The following is a 15,066-nucleotide window of genomic DNA, read 5'->3' as shown; positions in this document are numbered from 1 at the left end:
TGTGTAGTGTGTGTGTAGTGTGTGTGGTATGTGTGTGGTGTGTGTGTACTGTTGTGTGGTGTGTGTGGTGTGTATGTGTGTGTGTTGTGTGTGTGGTTTGTGTGTGGTGTGTAGTATGTTTGTGGTGTGTGTATGTGTGTGTTGTGTGTGATTTGTGTGTGTTGTGTGTGGTATATGTAGTATGTGTGTGGTGTGTGTATTGTGTGTGGTGTGTGTGGTGTGTGTGGTATGTGTGTGGTGTGTATGTGTGTGGTGTGTGTGGTGTGTATGTGGTGCGTGTGTGTGGTGTGTGTGATATGTTTATGTGTTGTATGTGTGTTGTGTTGTATTGTGTTGTGTGGTGTGTGTGCCCATGCACATGAGCATTGTTGCCCATGGAGGCCAGAAGAGGGTACCAGTCTCCTAGAATCGCAGTTACAGGCAGTTGTGAACTGCACCATGTGGGTGCTGGGGCCTGACCCTGGGTCCTCTGGAAGGGTAGCTGAGTCATCTGTTTCTACTCTTTCTTGTTGTGATCTTGCAAGTTCTGCAACTTACACAACAACAACCATACATTAGTTTCTTTTTGTCTTTTCATTTAAAGACTAATCCTTGTAAGTACTTGCATCTCCGGAAGTTCATTGATCAAACAGCCCTTCCCATCTTGTTACTCTAGCATCTCCCTTGACAAAAAAAAAAAAAAAAAAAAAAGCCTAAAGCACTGTGCAATTTTTCATCATCAAAGCAATAAAGCCAGGCCACCCAATTAACAAAAGACTCATCCCAGCGGCCCAGTTTGCCAAAGAGGCACTTACAGTAAAGTCAAAATGTTTACTACTGTCTTTAAAAATGTTGACAACATTTGCCAAGACAATTTCCCTTTGTTGGTTTTGAATTCAACAGCCAGTCAAATGCTTAATATCTAACCCAAAAGCAAAATACAAAAAAAATCAGTACTATTTAACTCAGTGAACATTTATCAGAACTGTTTGTCAGACCACCACTTAAAATAGAAACCGAGCCTTATCAGAAACTGAGCTGTTCAGGCGCTGAGGCGCCCTGTGAGAGAGAGAGAGCTGCCTGCCGGTCACATGCCTCACGTGTCCGCATCTGGAAACTGGCCTCGCGGAGCTTTCAAAGCTGAAGAAAGGAAAGGTGACATCATCCACTCAGCTGCACCTCACCAAAACCTCAGAGATCAGTTTTATTTGGGTTTGTTTTCTGGGTGTTGCAAATAGGATGGTTGCAACAGAGGTGTCAGATAGCTTCTCTCTATGTCAGCTTCAAGTTCAAATTTAGGAAGCTGTGCTTCTCCCGTCAGAACATGTTGTACAAATTTAACAATAAACTCCTAGGCCATAAGGATATTTTAACAGATCTAAATTTTGCCTCGGTTGCTCTTCTTCACATTCGTCTCATTATATGGAAGTCATTGTTATTATCACGATCCACTGGGAGCAAAACAACTGACCAGAGCTGGGATTTGCAAGAGAATGTCCCATAACAACATGGCACTGGTTTTGTGTGTGAATGTGTGCGTGTGTATAGGTGTATGTTTTTGTTTTGGTTTGGTTTTTGGTTTTTTGAGACAGAGTTTCTGTGTAACAGTCCTAACTGTACTAGAACTAGCTCTGTAGACCAGGCTGGCCTTGAATTCAGAGATCCCCTGCCTCTACCTCCCAAGTGCTGGGATTAAAGGCATGCACCACAATTGCCAGGCTGAGTGAATGTTTTTTGTTGTTTTTTTTGGGGGGGGGTTGTTTGTTTGTTTTTTTTTTTGGTTTTTTGAGACAGGGTTTCTCTGTGCCTTTGGAGCCTGTCCTGGAACTAGCTCTGTAGACCAGGCTGGTCTCGAACTCGCAGAGATCCGCCTGCCTCTGCCTCCCGAGTGCTGGGATTAAAGGTGTGCGCCACCATCGCCCGGCTTGAGTGAATGTTTTTGTATGTGCCTGTGTACACAGAAGCCAGAAGTTGGGAGCTATCTACCTTGAAGTTTTGGGTTGGTTTTGGTTGTTTTTTGTTTTTTAATTATTCATTTTGTTTTCTGGCAGGGTCTCTCACTAGAATCTATGGCTGATTAGGCTAGACTGGGTAGCCATTAAGTCCTTAGGATCCGCCCATCTTTACCTCTCCAGGCAGGAATTACAAGCAAGCATGGACGTGAGTGCTGGGGCTCAAACTCGGGTTTTTATGTTCCTGTACCAAGGACTTTACCAAATGAGCCAGCCCCACATTTTTGGTTTTGAGTATTCCAATCAAAGAACGTCTTTTCAGTACTATATTGTATTAGATACTGTCCTCATTGCCAGGACAAAAATATCTGACACGGGGCTGGAGAGATGGCTCAGTGGTTAAGAGCATTGCCTGCTCTTCCAAAGGTCCTGAGTTCAATTCCCGGCAACCACATGGTGGCTCACAACCATCTGTGATAAGCTCTGGTGCCCTTTTCTGGCTTGCAGACATACACACAGACAGAACACTGTATACATAATAAATAAATAAATAAATAAATAAATAAATATTTTAAAAAAATATCTGACACGAAGCAATTTAAAAGAAGGGAGAATTTAATCTGGGGTCACAGTTCAAGGGTAGAGAGCATCACAGAGGGGAAGTCGAGGCTGCACGAGCTGTCTGTACAGAATGGAGCCAGGAAGCAGCAGTGACGAATGCCACGCTCCACTTGCTGTCTTCTTTTAGTCCAGGTCCAGCCTGTGGAAGGACAGCTCCTGTTGTTGAATATCGTCTTACTATGTGTTACATGTGCTTCTGCTGTGGAACATTTATTTAATGCAAAGATGCATTGCACTCCTTATGCTGCATTTGTTTAACTCTGTGAAGCTGTGATTCTTTGTCTGTCTAAAACACCTGATGGGCTAATAAAGAGCTGAACAGCCAATAGCGAGGCAGGAGAAAAGATAAGCATGGCTAACAGGAAGAGGGAATAAATATGAGGACAGATCTGGGAGGAAAAAGATCAAGGAGCAAGAGAACAAGGAGAGGAGGATGCTAGGGGCCAGCTACCCAGCTACACAGCCAGTCACGGAGTAATAAGTAAAGTAAGGTATAGAGGATAAAGATAAAAGCCCAACTGCAGGTTAAATTAAGAAAAGCTAGCTGGAAACAAGCCAAGCTAAGGTCAGGCATTAATAAGAAAGAATAAGTCTCCATGTGTGGTTTATTTGGAAGCTGGGTGGCAGGTTTCCAAAGAGTAAAAAACAAGCAATAACCTCCCACAGTTAGGGTGTCTTCCTACCTCCATTAACCTAATCTAAAATGTTCCTCAGACATAACTGGAGATTCATTTTCAGGCTGACTGTATGCTATGATTACCATTAATGAATAAAGAAACTACTTTGGACCTATAGGAGGGCAGAACTTAGGTAGGCGGGGAAAACTAAACTGAATGCTGGGAGAAAGGAGGCTGAGTCAGGAGAAGCCATGTAGCCCCACTGGAGCCAGATGGAACTTTACCCGGTAAGCCACAGCCATGTGGTGATACACAGATTACTAGAAATGGGTTAAATTAAAATGTAAGAGCTAGCCAATAAAAAGTTAGAGCTAATGGGCCAAGCAGAGATTTAAATAATATAGTTTCTGTGTGATTATTTCAGATCTGATCAGCTGGAAACAAACAAGCTGCCCTCCCCCAACAAAAAAGCTGAAGTTTGGGCTCAAGAAGTATCTCACTGCTTAAGAGTATGTATTACTCTTCCCCAGGACCAAAGTTCAAGCCCCCGTCACACAACTCACAACTGTCTGAAATTCCAGCTCCAAGAGATCTGACTGTTATCATCCACGCAAATGCAAACCTGGCCCCACCCCTTGCAGACCTGCAAAGGCAGAATGACCACCTCCCCATATCTCCTCCTTTCTTCTGAAAAGGCGGGCTGGTCCTTGCCTTTTCCTCCCTGTATTTCTTTCTCCTCCTTCCCCCATTCCCTTTATCTTAACAAAATTCCCACTTAAGCTCTGTCTGCGTGGTGTGTCTGTCCTTCCCTCACAGTGGGCTCTCACCTGCTGCATGGCGCCTTAGCCTGCCAAGGTCCTTCTCCCACTATTTTATAACACTGACAGGCTTCCTCAGGTGCATGCACAGACACACACACACACACACACACACACAATTAAAAATAAAACAAACACTTAAAAAAATAAAAATATGGAGTGGTGGCTCAGAGGTTCAGAGCCCTGGCTGCTCTTCCAGAGGACCTGAGTTCAATTCCCACCACCCACATGTATTGTAATTTTTAAAAAGGCAGTATGAGAGAGATGCCACATGACAGAGTTCATGTGGAGGGGTTCTTTATTAAGGGAAAGGGAGCATAAAAGGGGGAAGGGGGAGAGTGACCTCTGGAGACAGGAACAGTAGAAGAAAAAAGAGAGACAGACTGAGACAGAAACAGAGAGAGAGAGAGAGAGAGAGAGAGAGAGAGAGAAATGGGAGGTGGGCAGGGTCATTTTAAAAGGGAGCAAAGTGAATGAGCACAGGAGGTGCTCTTAATTGCTACAGCTGAGGAGTAGCTTGTCAGAACCCCAAGGGCAGGCCAGTACAGATGCCTGAATACTAACAACATGGCAGCTCCCAACTGTCTGTAACCCCAGGATCCGCACAACCATGATCATCATTGATGCCTGGCAATGCTTACGCATGCGTGGGCAGCCTGTTTACAGTGGTTCTCCATTTGTTCCTACCCTGGGCAGTCCTAGATGCTTGTGTTATTGTCGTACTCAAGGTTCCAGTCTTCCTGTATGCTGTCTATTGTTGTAATATGAGTGGCGGGGCTGCGTCCCCGGCACCCAGCCACCCACATGGCTAGCTTATGCCCCGAAATAATTACATGGAAACTGTATTATTTTAATCACTGCCTGGCCCATTAGTTCCAGCCTCTTATTGGCTAGCTCTTACATATTGATCTAACCCATTTCTAATATTCTGTGTAGTACCACCAGCTGGCTTACCAGGAAAGATCTTAACCTGCGTCTGTCTGGAGTGGGAGAATCATGGCGACTCACTCACTCGGCTTCTTTCTCCCAGCATTCTGTTCTGTCTACTCCACCCACCTAAGGGTTGGCCTATCAAATGGGCCTAGGCAGTTTCTTTATTAATTAACCAATGAAAGCAACAGATTAATACAAGACCCACCTCCATCAGTCTATCCAGCGTTTTTGAGCCTTTCTCTTTGCCTTATCCCATGCACTCCTCCGTGCAGTGCTATCTTCGGGTACCTGCCGTGATAAATTCTCATAACTTGGCCCAAGTGCCGTTGCCGGATCCTGCAGTTTACTTCCTTCTGTAGTTGGAGCTGTTTCTTATCTCTTCATGTGACGCATAGAATCCTCCTGAGACGTGCCATCTCAAACACACTCAGCCACTGTTCTTAGGAGCATTTCACTGTCCAGGTTTCAGAGTTATAAGGAAGACAAGTGTCTCATATAGTTTCAACTTTGTTGTTGTCGCTATGTCTCTTGAGGACCAGAGGCTGCCTGGAATGCAGCCCTCGCTATCCCTATCAAAAGACTTACACGTCTGATACATCGACTTCAGGAAGGCATTCAATAGCATTTGGAGAAAAGGATTTTGGGAAACAATGAGGTTCTAGAGGTACCCAGAGAAAATCATAAGAATACTAGAAAATGCCTATAAAGATACCTCTACATCAGTCAAAGTCTATGGAGAACTAAGTGATCAGTTTAAGACAATCGTAGTTTGCAGGGATGTGTCTTCTCACCACTACTCTTTAATATATTCCTGGAATTAATAACAGCAACAGCCCTGGAGGATGAGGAGATAGCGTGCAGATAGGTGATATGCCAATCCATAACTTGTGTTTCGCCGACGATACAGTGTTTTCTGTAATTATCAGTAAAAAAGTAAAAGGGCATGATCAAGTATTTCCAGAAGTTTGAGTTTGTTTCTGTAACACAGTTTTGTTCTGGTTCTATTTTTATACAAACCATAGGGAATAAGAACTGGGAAGTGTGTCTCTAAGGACACATATTGGAGTAAGGTTTCTTCTGGGTTTTTTTTTTTCTTTCTTTCTTTATGAATCAACAAGGCCTTGAGTTGTTGTGAGTCAAACATTGTACTACATATTTTTGGGCATGCAAAAGAAGCCAAAAACTTAATTCTGTGTATTGTTTGAATGGAGCTGGAGCTCACCATTCAAGCTACACTAACCGGTCAGCAAGTCCCAGGATTCTCCTGCCTCCCCTTCCCCAGCTGGGGTTAGTGAAGCATACCCTAATTTTTACGTGGATGCTGTGAATCAAATTCAAGTGTTCTGGGTCTTCAAGCTTTGAAACAAGCACTTTAACCCCTGAGCCATATCCCCAGCCTTGTCTTTTCTCTTTCTTTGCCCCTGTTGAGGAAAATCAAAAGCGAGTTAAATTATACTCTAGCATGAATATAAAACTGAGCGTGAAGCTCTTCAAATAATTACTAAGTTCCTGAACTCTCATACACAGTTATACGAAAATCTCAAACTTTTGGATTTGCAGGTCAGTGTTAGGACACTTCCCTAGCACGCACAAGACCCTGGGTTCAATTCTCAGCACCAAAAAGAAAGAAAAGGTCAGGCTTTTATATTAACACTTTAATAGTATTTCAACATAATATTTGTAACAGGAATCATCCCCATTAGCGTACTCATTTTTCTTTCTTTTCTAAATATTTATCCATGGTGTCACTTCTCTACCTTTATGAATACAATACAACACAGCTCTGTTGACTCAATAACTTAAAATTTCCTTAATACCTAGGAAGGAATAGTCAGGCAATATAAACAAATAAAAAACTGTAAACTAAATTTAGCTGTGAGAAGTTTGGTTGACTTCTTCAAAACAGGCTAAAGAGGCGCCATTTACAGTAGGAGCTAATACATCAGTGACCTTTAAAGTATGTTGAAACCTGGCCCTTGTGAAGGCTCACCAGAGAAGGTGCTTGCCGCAAGGCCTGAAGACCTGGGCTCATTCCCTAGGACCCACAGGATGGAAAAAAAGAACTGATTTTACAAGTTGTCCTATGACCTCCAAATTTAGGGCTTAGCATACAGACACACATACACACAAAATAATTGGAATTTTAAAAATTATTTGGAAACATTTTTTTACTAAGTCTGGTGTTCTATATTTCTAATTTCCGACTATGGAGGCAGAAGCAAATGATCTCTATGAGCTCAAGATCATAGGTCAGCCAGGTCTAAGCAGAGAGTTCCAGGCTAGCCAGGCATACATGGTGAGACCTTGTTTCAAAAATAATAATTAATTATATAAATCTTTTTTAACTCTTAATTTTTAGGCTAGAGTGTAGTTCATTGATTTCAAAATATGGGTTTGAAGAACAAAATAAATAAAATATTAGTCTGAATGCCCCCAGAGTGTCAGAAGTATTGTTTATGACTAACAGTTCTTCTCAGTGATGCCATTTAGCTGGGGTGTAGCTCAGTGACAAAATATGTCTCTTAAAGGCTATTGGCTGAAGGAGCGGAAGGAGCTCCCACAGCATATATGTTCAGTGTGCTTGAGACCCTCAGTTTAAATGGGAGCCAAGGAAGCCTTGCAGGGATGTATGAAGAATCCGAGTGAATGTGTTTTGTTTGACACAGGCATGACCATGTCAAGAACCCAATGCCTCAGACCCATGGAAACTGCAAACCCAAGCCAGGGAGGCTCAGAGGGATGGCAAATACTTCCTCCAGTCAGAGTTTGAATATTGACAGTGTGTGAAAACACAAATGTTTATGAACAGTTGACTAGCTGTCGGGGACCAACCTCAATGAAACTCGCACACTCCAGGGTAGGAGCGTGAGGATTAGAATTACTAAGCAAAAGGAACAGAGATACACAAGAAATAAGAGACAGAAACACAGAATAGCATCAGGAGGGTAATTCAGTGAATATTAAGCCGTCCACATTTATTTTCCACACGTGTATATTCTTCTCTCCAAAAGGGGAGGAGGAAGGCAACAGACTTCATTAACATGATATAAGGAATAGACTAGAATTTTGTTTTTTGCTTTTTGGGTTTTTTTTTGTTTGTTTGTTTGTTTGTTTTTGAATTTTTCAAGACAGGGTTTCTCTGTAGTTTTTGGTTCCTGTCCTGGAACTGGCTCTTGTAGACCAGGCTGGCCTCGAACTCACAGAGATCCGCCTGCCTCTGCCTCCCAAGTGCGTATGTCATCACTGCCCAGCTAGACTAGAATTTTGTAGCCACACCTGTTGTCAGTGTGTTGTAACTTTGAAAGAGCAAGAATAAGCTCAAACTCTCTGACATTTAGTCAAGGTGATACAGACTCACATCTGTGGGCCCTGACAACCAGTGTGCACAAAAACTATCAACTGCACCTCAAGACTGTTGACCCACAGAGAGTAGCCAACCCCAACCCTGTGCTGTTCATCAAATAGAGCCGCTAAGGTTGTTGCAATACTAGGCGTGGCTCCCTAAGCCTGCACAGATCACCTTCCCCAACTTTTCTGTTCTTTGCTCATTCTCTTAACATCCTAATAATGCCAAGGCACCAAGCCATACTGATGGAGGCTAGTGTGAGCCTGAGGACCACAAAGACCCAAACTCTTCGGTGGTTTTGACGGATCCTTTCTCTGTAGAAGTACACCTTTTCTGTGACAGCCCACAGGTTTGTAGAATAACATTTCAAACTTCGTATTTGACTCTGGTTCACTTTGTTACTGTCTCCTCTAAACTACCCACTGGGAGCAGCTTAGTGTGTACCTTTACAGTTCATCCTCTCTCTCTCTCTCTCTCTCTCTCTCTCTCTCTCTCTCTCTCTCTCTCTCTCTCTCTCTCTCTCTCTGTGTGTGTGTGTGTGTGTGTGTGTGTATTTTGCTTTTTCTTTTCTCTTCTGTTTTTAAACAGCGTGAAACTTCTAGGAAATGTGTAAATATAGTAAATATTTTTTGAAAGAATTCTTTCAAAAATCATTACAGAGTAAGAAGCTGGGGTTAGAGAGTTGACTCAGTGGATGGGAGTTTTCTGCATGAACATAAGGACCTGAGCACGGCCATGTTAGTCTGTCATCCTAGCCCTGTAAGGTTAGGGGCAGGAGGATCCATGGGCTTGCTGGTTGTCAACCTCATTCCAGACTGAGTGGGAGATCTTGTCTCCAGAGAATAAAACAGAAAGTAATAAAGCAGGATGCCTGGGGGTCTCTGGCCTTCTCACATTCAAGCACACACTCATACCTCACACACACACACACACACACACAGAGAGAGAGAGAGAGAGAGAGAGAGAGAGAGAGAGAGAGAGAGAGTAATGATGTGGGAAATCCTTCTGTATATGTGTTGCTTCTATTGGTTAATTAGTAAAGCTGTTTTGGCCAATGGTTTAGCAGAGTAAAGCAAGGTGGAAATTCCAAGCAAAGGTAGAGAGAAAGAGTAGGCTGAGTCCAAGGAGACGTCATGTAGCTAGCTGCCAAAGGAAAAAGACCTGGAACCTTTCTGATAAGCCACAGCCTCATGGTGATACACAGATTAAAGAAATGGGTTAATTTAAGATGTAAGAAAACTGAGCTAATAGGCCATACAGTGTTGTAATTAATATAGTTTCTGTGTGTTTATTCAGGTCTGGGTGGCCAGAAACGAAGGAACGGTCTCCGTCTATGGAGTAAAAAGCTAACATAATGTCCTATTACCAGCTACTCCAATGCTTAGGTATATATTTCTACAAACAAGCCTTTAAACCATCAAATGAAGGCCAGTAAAATGGCTCAGCAGGCAAAGATACATGCCAGCAAGCCTAAGACCTAAGTTCAACCCCTGGAGCCCACGTGATGGAGAGAGCTGACTCCCACAAGGCATCCTCTGGTCTCCACATGCTCCCACACACAAACAGCCACATAAACAAATGAACCAAATGTAACAAAAAAAATAACATAAAAAAATCAAACAAGGAGGCTATGGTTGGTTCCTTGCCCCCATTTAACCCATAGAACCCATCAGTTGCCTTGACAACGAGGATGACTGCCAGAGGATCTTTTTTTTTTTTTTTTTTTTTTTTTGGATTTTCGAGACAGGGTTTCTCCGTAGCCTTTTGGTTCCTGTCCTGGTACTAGCTCTTGTAGAACAGGCTGGCCTCGAACTCACAGAGATCCGCCTGCCTCTGCCTCCCGAGTGCTGGGATTAAAGGCGTGTGCCACCACCGCCCAGCCCACGTTTATGTTTTTATGTTGTCCTGCTCTGTGAGGTTTCTGATTCCACATGTATGAACAGAGGTACTTTTCACAGACTCCAGAACCCAGCTTCCCAGAGTCCATTCTATATATAGTCTGTGACATCCCCCAAACCCATTTAGGCATATAACCTAGTCTGAGTGGGGCAGAGGCACTGGGGTGTGGAAGCAGAACCTGGTGTGTCTACTACAAGTCTTGTAGGATGGTCTCAACACAAGAAGGAAAACAAGGCTTGTGATCAGGGTCTGGGGAAGGGGCTGAAGATGTCATGTTTGGCATCAAAGGTGGTAAGAAGAAGCTCCTGAGATAGCCAAAGAAGCAGGCTGAAGATACAGATGAGGAAGATGAGCCTTTCAAACAGAAACAGGGGACAAAAGAAACTCCAGAAGCAAAAGGCCAAGACCACTGGGAAGGCCACCTTCACAGGTGGAATTAAGAAATTTGGCACTTGTGAGGCAGAGGCAGGTGGGTTACTGTATTCAAGGACAGTCTGATCTATATAAGAAGCTCCAGGCCAGCCAAGGCTGCAGAGTAAGACCCTGTTTCAAAGAAACAAAACAAGAACAGAAGAGGAGGAAGAAGAAGAAGATGAAGAAAAATATAAAGAAGGAGAAGGAGAAGAAGAGGAGGAAGAGGAAGAGGAGGAAGAGGAAGAAGAAGAATTTGGGGAAAAGGAAACTGTTCTTTGTTGCTGAGATGATGCTAATCCTCTTCCACTCCCATTTAAATATCTGGATTTATATCTTTTGACACCTGTATCTAGAATTAAACAATGTCTTGGAATTCACTGCACATCGTAATAAACTTTTGTTTACAGCCTGAACCAGCTGGTCACATTTTTTTTTCACTTCAATATTGATCATGGATCATCACCCTTTCACTCTTAAAGAGATGGAGACTAGATGTTCAATTAATCACCACAGCTAATCGACTCAACATCTCTAATATCTTCGAGCAACTCAGTTGGGTGAGAGCAGTAGGGATGAGGCCAGGTTAAATCTTTGCTTACTGCCCTTGCCCCAATTTAATAAAATATTCCCGGGGAGTTGGAGAGATGGCTCAATGATTAAGAGCACCTGCTTCTCTTCCAGAGGACCCAGGTTCAAATCCAAACACCCACATTCTGCCTCACAACCATCTGTAACTCCAGTCCCAGGGGAGCGGATGCTCTCCTTCTGACCTCTTCAAGCCCTGTATGCACATGGTACAGACACAGGCAAAACACCCACATACATAAAAAATAAAACAATTAATTTAAAAAGTCCACTGAAATAACAACACAAAGCACAGGTAGTGACATAAAGAAGAAAATATAAACCTTCTAAAATGATTTTCTAACTTCTTAATTATTTAATTTTATTTTACTTTATTTTTGAGACAAGGTCTAGCTTTGTAGCTCCACCTGCCCTGGAGAATAATTTGGCCTCAACCTATGATCCTATAGCCTCCCAACTAGTGAGATTACAGGCCTATGCCACCACAGCAGGCTGAAAAACAGTATTTCATAATCAACTCTCAGTTCAAAAAGTTGATATGAAAGTATTCTCCCTACCTAGCAATAAGCAAGTTGAAGGTTGGGCTAAAATTTAAGTTCAGCATAAAGCCCAAGTAGGGTAGAAAAATGAGCTGTGTAGCTTTTCATAAAACCTCAATGCAGAGTTTCAGTAAAACTGTACTCAGAGCAACATTTTGTCAAACGGTGCCTTTGATTCGACTCTCCGCTTTCTTTGGTGGGTAGTGGGTCACTAGGGTTCAAACAGGATCGCAAGTAGCACATGTTAACCTGAAGTTGCTGTGTAGCCAAGAATGAATGACCCTGCCTCCAGCCCTAGAGCGGGGTTAAAGGCATGGATCACCACGGGATAGCTGTGATTGGTTGTCAACTTTGACTTCATTTGGAATGAACTGTAATCCAGAATCAGAGGGCACACCTGTGAGGGGTGTTGTGCTTGGTTTGAAGTGGATGAATTCATTTCTAGTCCAGACCTTTGAGGTAGGAAGACACACACCTTTGAGACCGGACTTGAGGTGGGAAGGCACACCTTTAATCTGGGCCACACCTTCTGCTGGAAGTCTATATAAGGATGTGGAAAAGTGAAGTGAAGCTTTCGTTCTTTGCCTGCTTGCCCTTGCCTTGCTCGCGCATCCATACCTTTACTGGCATTGCCGTCTACTTCCTTGGGATTCCAGCACAGGCTGAAAACGACACAAGACATCCAGCCACGTAGGATGAGAAACTACTGGATTCTTGGGCTTGCCAATCACAGTCAGACATTGCTGGGTTAGTTGGAGTACAGCCTGGTGTAAATCATTACAACAAACCCTCCTTTATATATAGAAGATTCATTCTATAAGTTCTGTTACTCAAGAGAACCCTGATACTAATACCAACACACTAATACTAACACACTCCAGGCTTACTCCTTTCCTTTTCCTGTGAAAAGACCCAACCTTTGGCACTATAAACTCTTGCAAACCTTTTCACAATTTGGCATTAGATATTAAGAGTTATAAAAATGTTCATAGCCTTTGACCCAGTAATCCCAGCTCTTGGCAACACATTCTGAGAGAAACATTGTAAATACTCAGGACTGCAGCCTTAGTTTAACAGCCCTGTGTTAAAAACAGCCTAAATAAACAGCAAGAATAGCAAAAGGAACAAGTAAATATGGATTATTTTGCAACCACTAAAATTTATAATTAGGCAAACTATGTGGTCACTTGAAAAATAGCTCCTGAGATAATGTTACTCGTGGTAACCAGGAAACACACATGTATACATGCCTCTGGATTCAACTATTTTAATTTGCACTTTCAAAATGAGGAGACAAAAGGCAAACAGGAGGGAAAATAGAAACAGTTGTTTAGACAAAGACATTGTGGAGGCTTTGTTTCTTTTAAAACTTACTCCACTGTTTTATCGTTTGTGCTATTAAAAAACAAAACAAAACAAAACAAGGTGGGGTCATGAAAAATTCAACTGGTTTTGAGCATTTAAGGGGCTGGGAAGAAAAATTCCCTCCTAGGTTAAAGGACTCAGGATGCCCTCAGAGGTGATTGGCCTAAAATCATCATGGTGACTTCAGTTCACATGACTGAAAACTGACTGTTTCTTAAACATTATATTAAGAGTGTTTCCACGCAGCTTACATCCTTCGTTAAGACCTATGTACTATATTGGCCGCAAGATGGCTTAGAGGGCAAGGAGTTTGCCATGGAGCTGGACGACCTGAGCTCAGTCCTTCCAACCATGGTAGAAGAAAAAAATGGTTCCTGAAAGTTGTCCTCTGCTAAAATGTAAGCTCTGTGAAGGCATGGCTTTTATAACTACACAGCTGCCATGATGGAGCTAGGAATATTCCAGAAGGTCTGTTCCAGAGCCGTTTTGCTATACAAGTAAACTCCCGCTCAGACCCCTGGTAGGAAAACAAAGCTGGAGCAGGCGCAATAAGCCCGAGCTCCCTATGCTAATTCTTCCTGGTCTCCGGCATTTTGTCCCCGCTGGTGGCCTTCTGAAATTCCTGTTGAATTCAGATGGTCTTTCTGGGGGGAAAAGTGTGTGTGTGTGTGTATGTGGCGGGGGGAGCGGGGGAGAGATTTGATAAAGAGAATAAGGAGCATTAAGGCAAGACTCTTTCAGTCTTTAATTTTCAATTCTGAACTGGTACCACGGTTCTGTGAAGAGATCCAAGGATGCTGGGAATGAAGTTTCATTTTCAACAGTTAGGTACAGACTGCTTAGCTGTCTCTCCCCCACCCAGAAATCAGGCCACAGCCCTCCTTTCACAGGTCTCTCTCCAGGACACAGTTGACGAGAAAGCAAGCTGAGTTGTGACCTCGGAGCCCCTCCCCCTTGCCGCTAAAATATAGCTGGTGGGGTGACTTAGTGCTTAGATGGGCTCTGCACGCTTGGCCGGCAGCGAGTAGTACGAGAAGAATTAGGTGTGACCTGTTGAAGGAAGCGTGTACTGGGGGTGGGCTTGAGGTTTCAGAAGCCCGTACCAGGCCCAGTGTCTCTCTCTCCCTCTCAACCTACAGATCAGGATGTAGCTCTCAGCTACTTCTCCAGCACCTCCTAGCCTGCCTGCCTGCCGTCCTTCTCCCCGCTATGATGACTGTAAAGATCTTCTGCTGTTTTTATCTGTGGCACAGTGGCTGCACCTGATCCTGTCACTGCCTCAGCTGCTGAATGCACTTCCGCAGCTGCTGCCACCTCAGCCACCTCCACATAGGATGGCAAATGTTTCAACTAAGTTTCTACCTTTCTGTTTGACCAGTAAAGACTTGGGAGCCAAATGCTGGAGTGAAAAACTGCCAGCTCAGAGAGGCAGAGAAAGCAGCCAGCAGACCTTTCTCCTCTGCCATTGTCTCAAGAAGAGGGTTTTTTCCTAGCCACCTGAAAAAACAAAAACCAACAACAACAGCAAAAAAACTCTAAGATTGCATTATTTAAATAAAACCAATGAAAGGCCAAGAGGCAGAGCAAGCAACCAGCTGATTGGAAGTAACCATAGAGAGTGAGGGGAACTCGGCGGGTTAGATAGAGATGTACAGGAAGTAGAAGGGAGGGATACCTGGTTCCAAACACTTTGGCTTTTTTTCTGCCACAACTGAATCAGGAAACCTCTCTTAAAGAACCCTCAGTATGTCGCCAGAAGCAAAGCCCATGGGGGGTGGGGGGGGGGATGCAGCCAAACTTTCTTTTTTAGTGTCCAGAGTTCCTTTCCAAGTTGTCTCGGGTTTTACGTGGCTATAGTTGACCACGTTGGAGCGCCGATTTGTTGTAGGAGGTTGCTTGTTCGTTTCCTAGCAGCCCAGATTTTAACATTTTCCTGGGATAAGTTATAGTATCAAAAGCCTGAAAGTATTATTGATAAATAAATGTCATCGTTTAACC

Source organism: Chionomys nivalis, chromosome 9, assembly GCF_950005125.1.
Source record: "Chionomys nivalis chromosome 9, mChiNiv1.1, whole genome shotgun sequence".
Taxonomy (NCBI): domain Eukaryota; kingdom Metazoa; phylum Chordata; class Mammalia; order Rodentia; family Cricetidae; genus Chionomys; species Chionomys nivalis.
Note: the sequence above shows the minus strand (reverse complement) of the source record.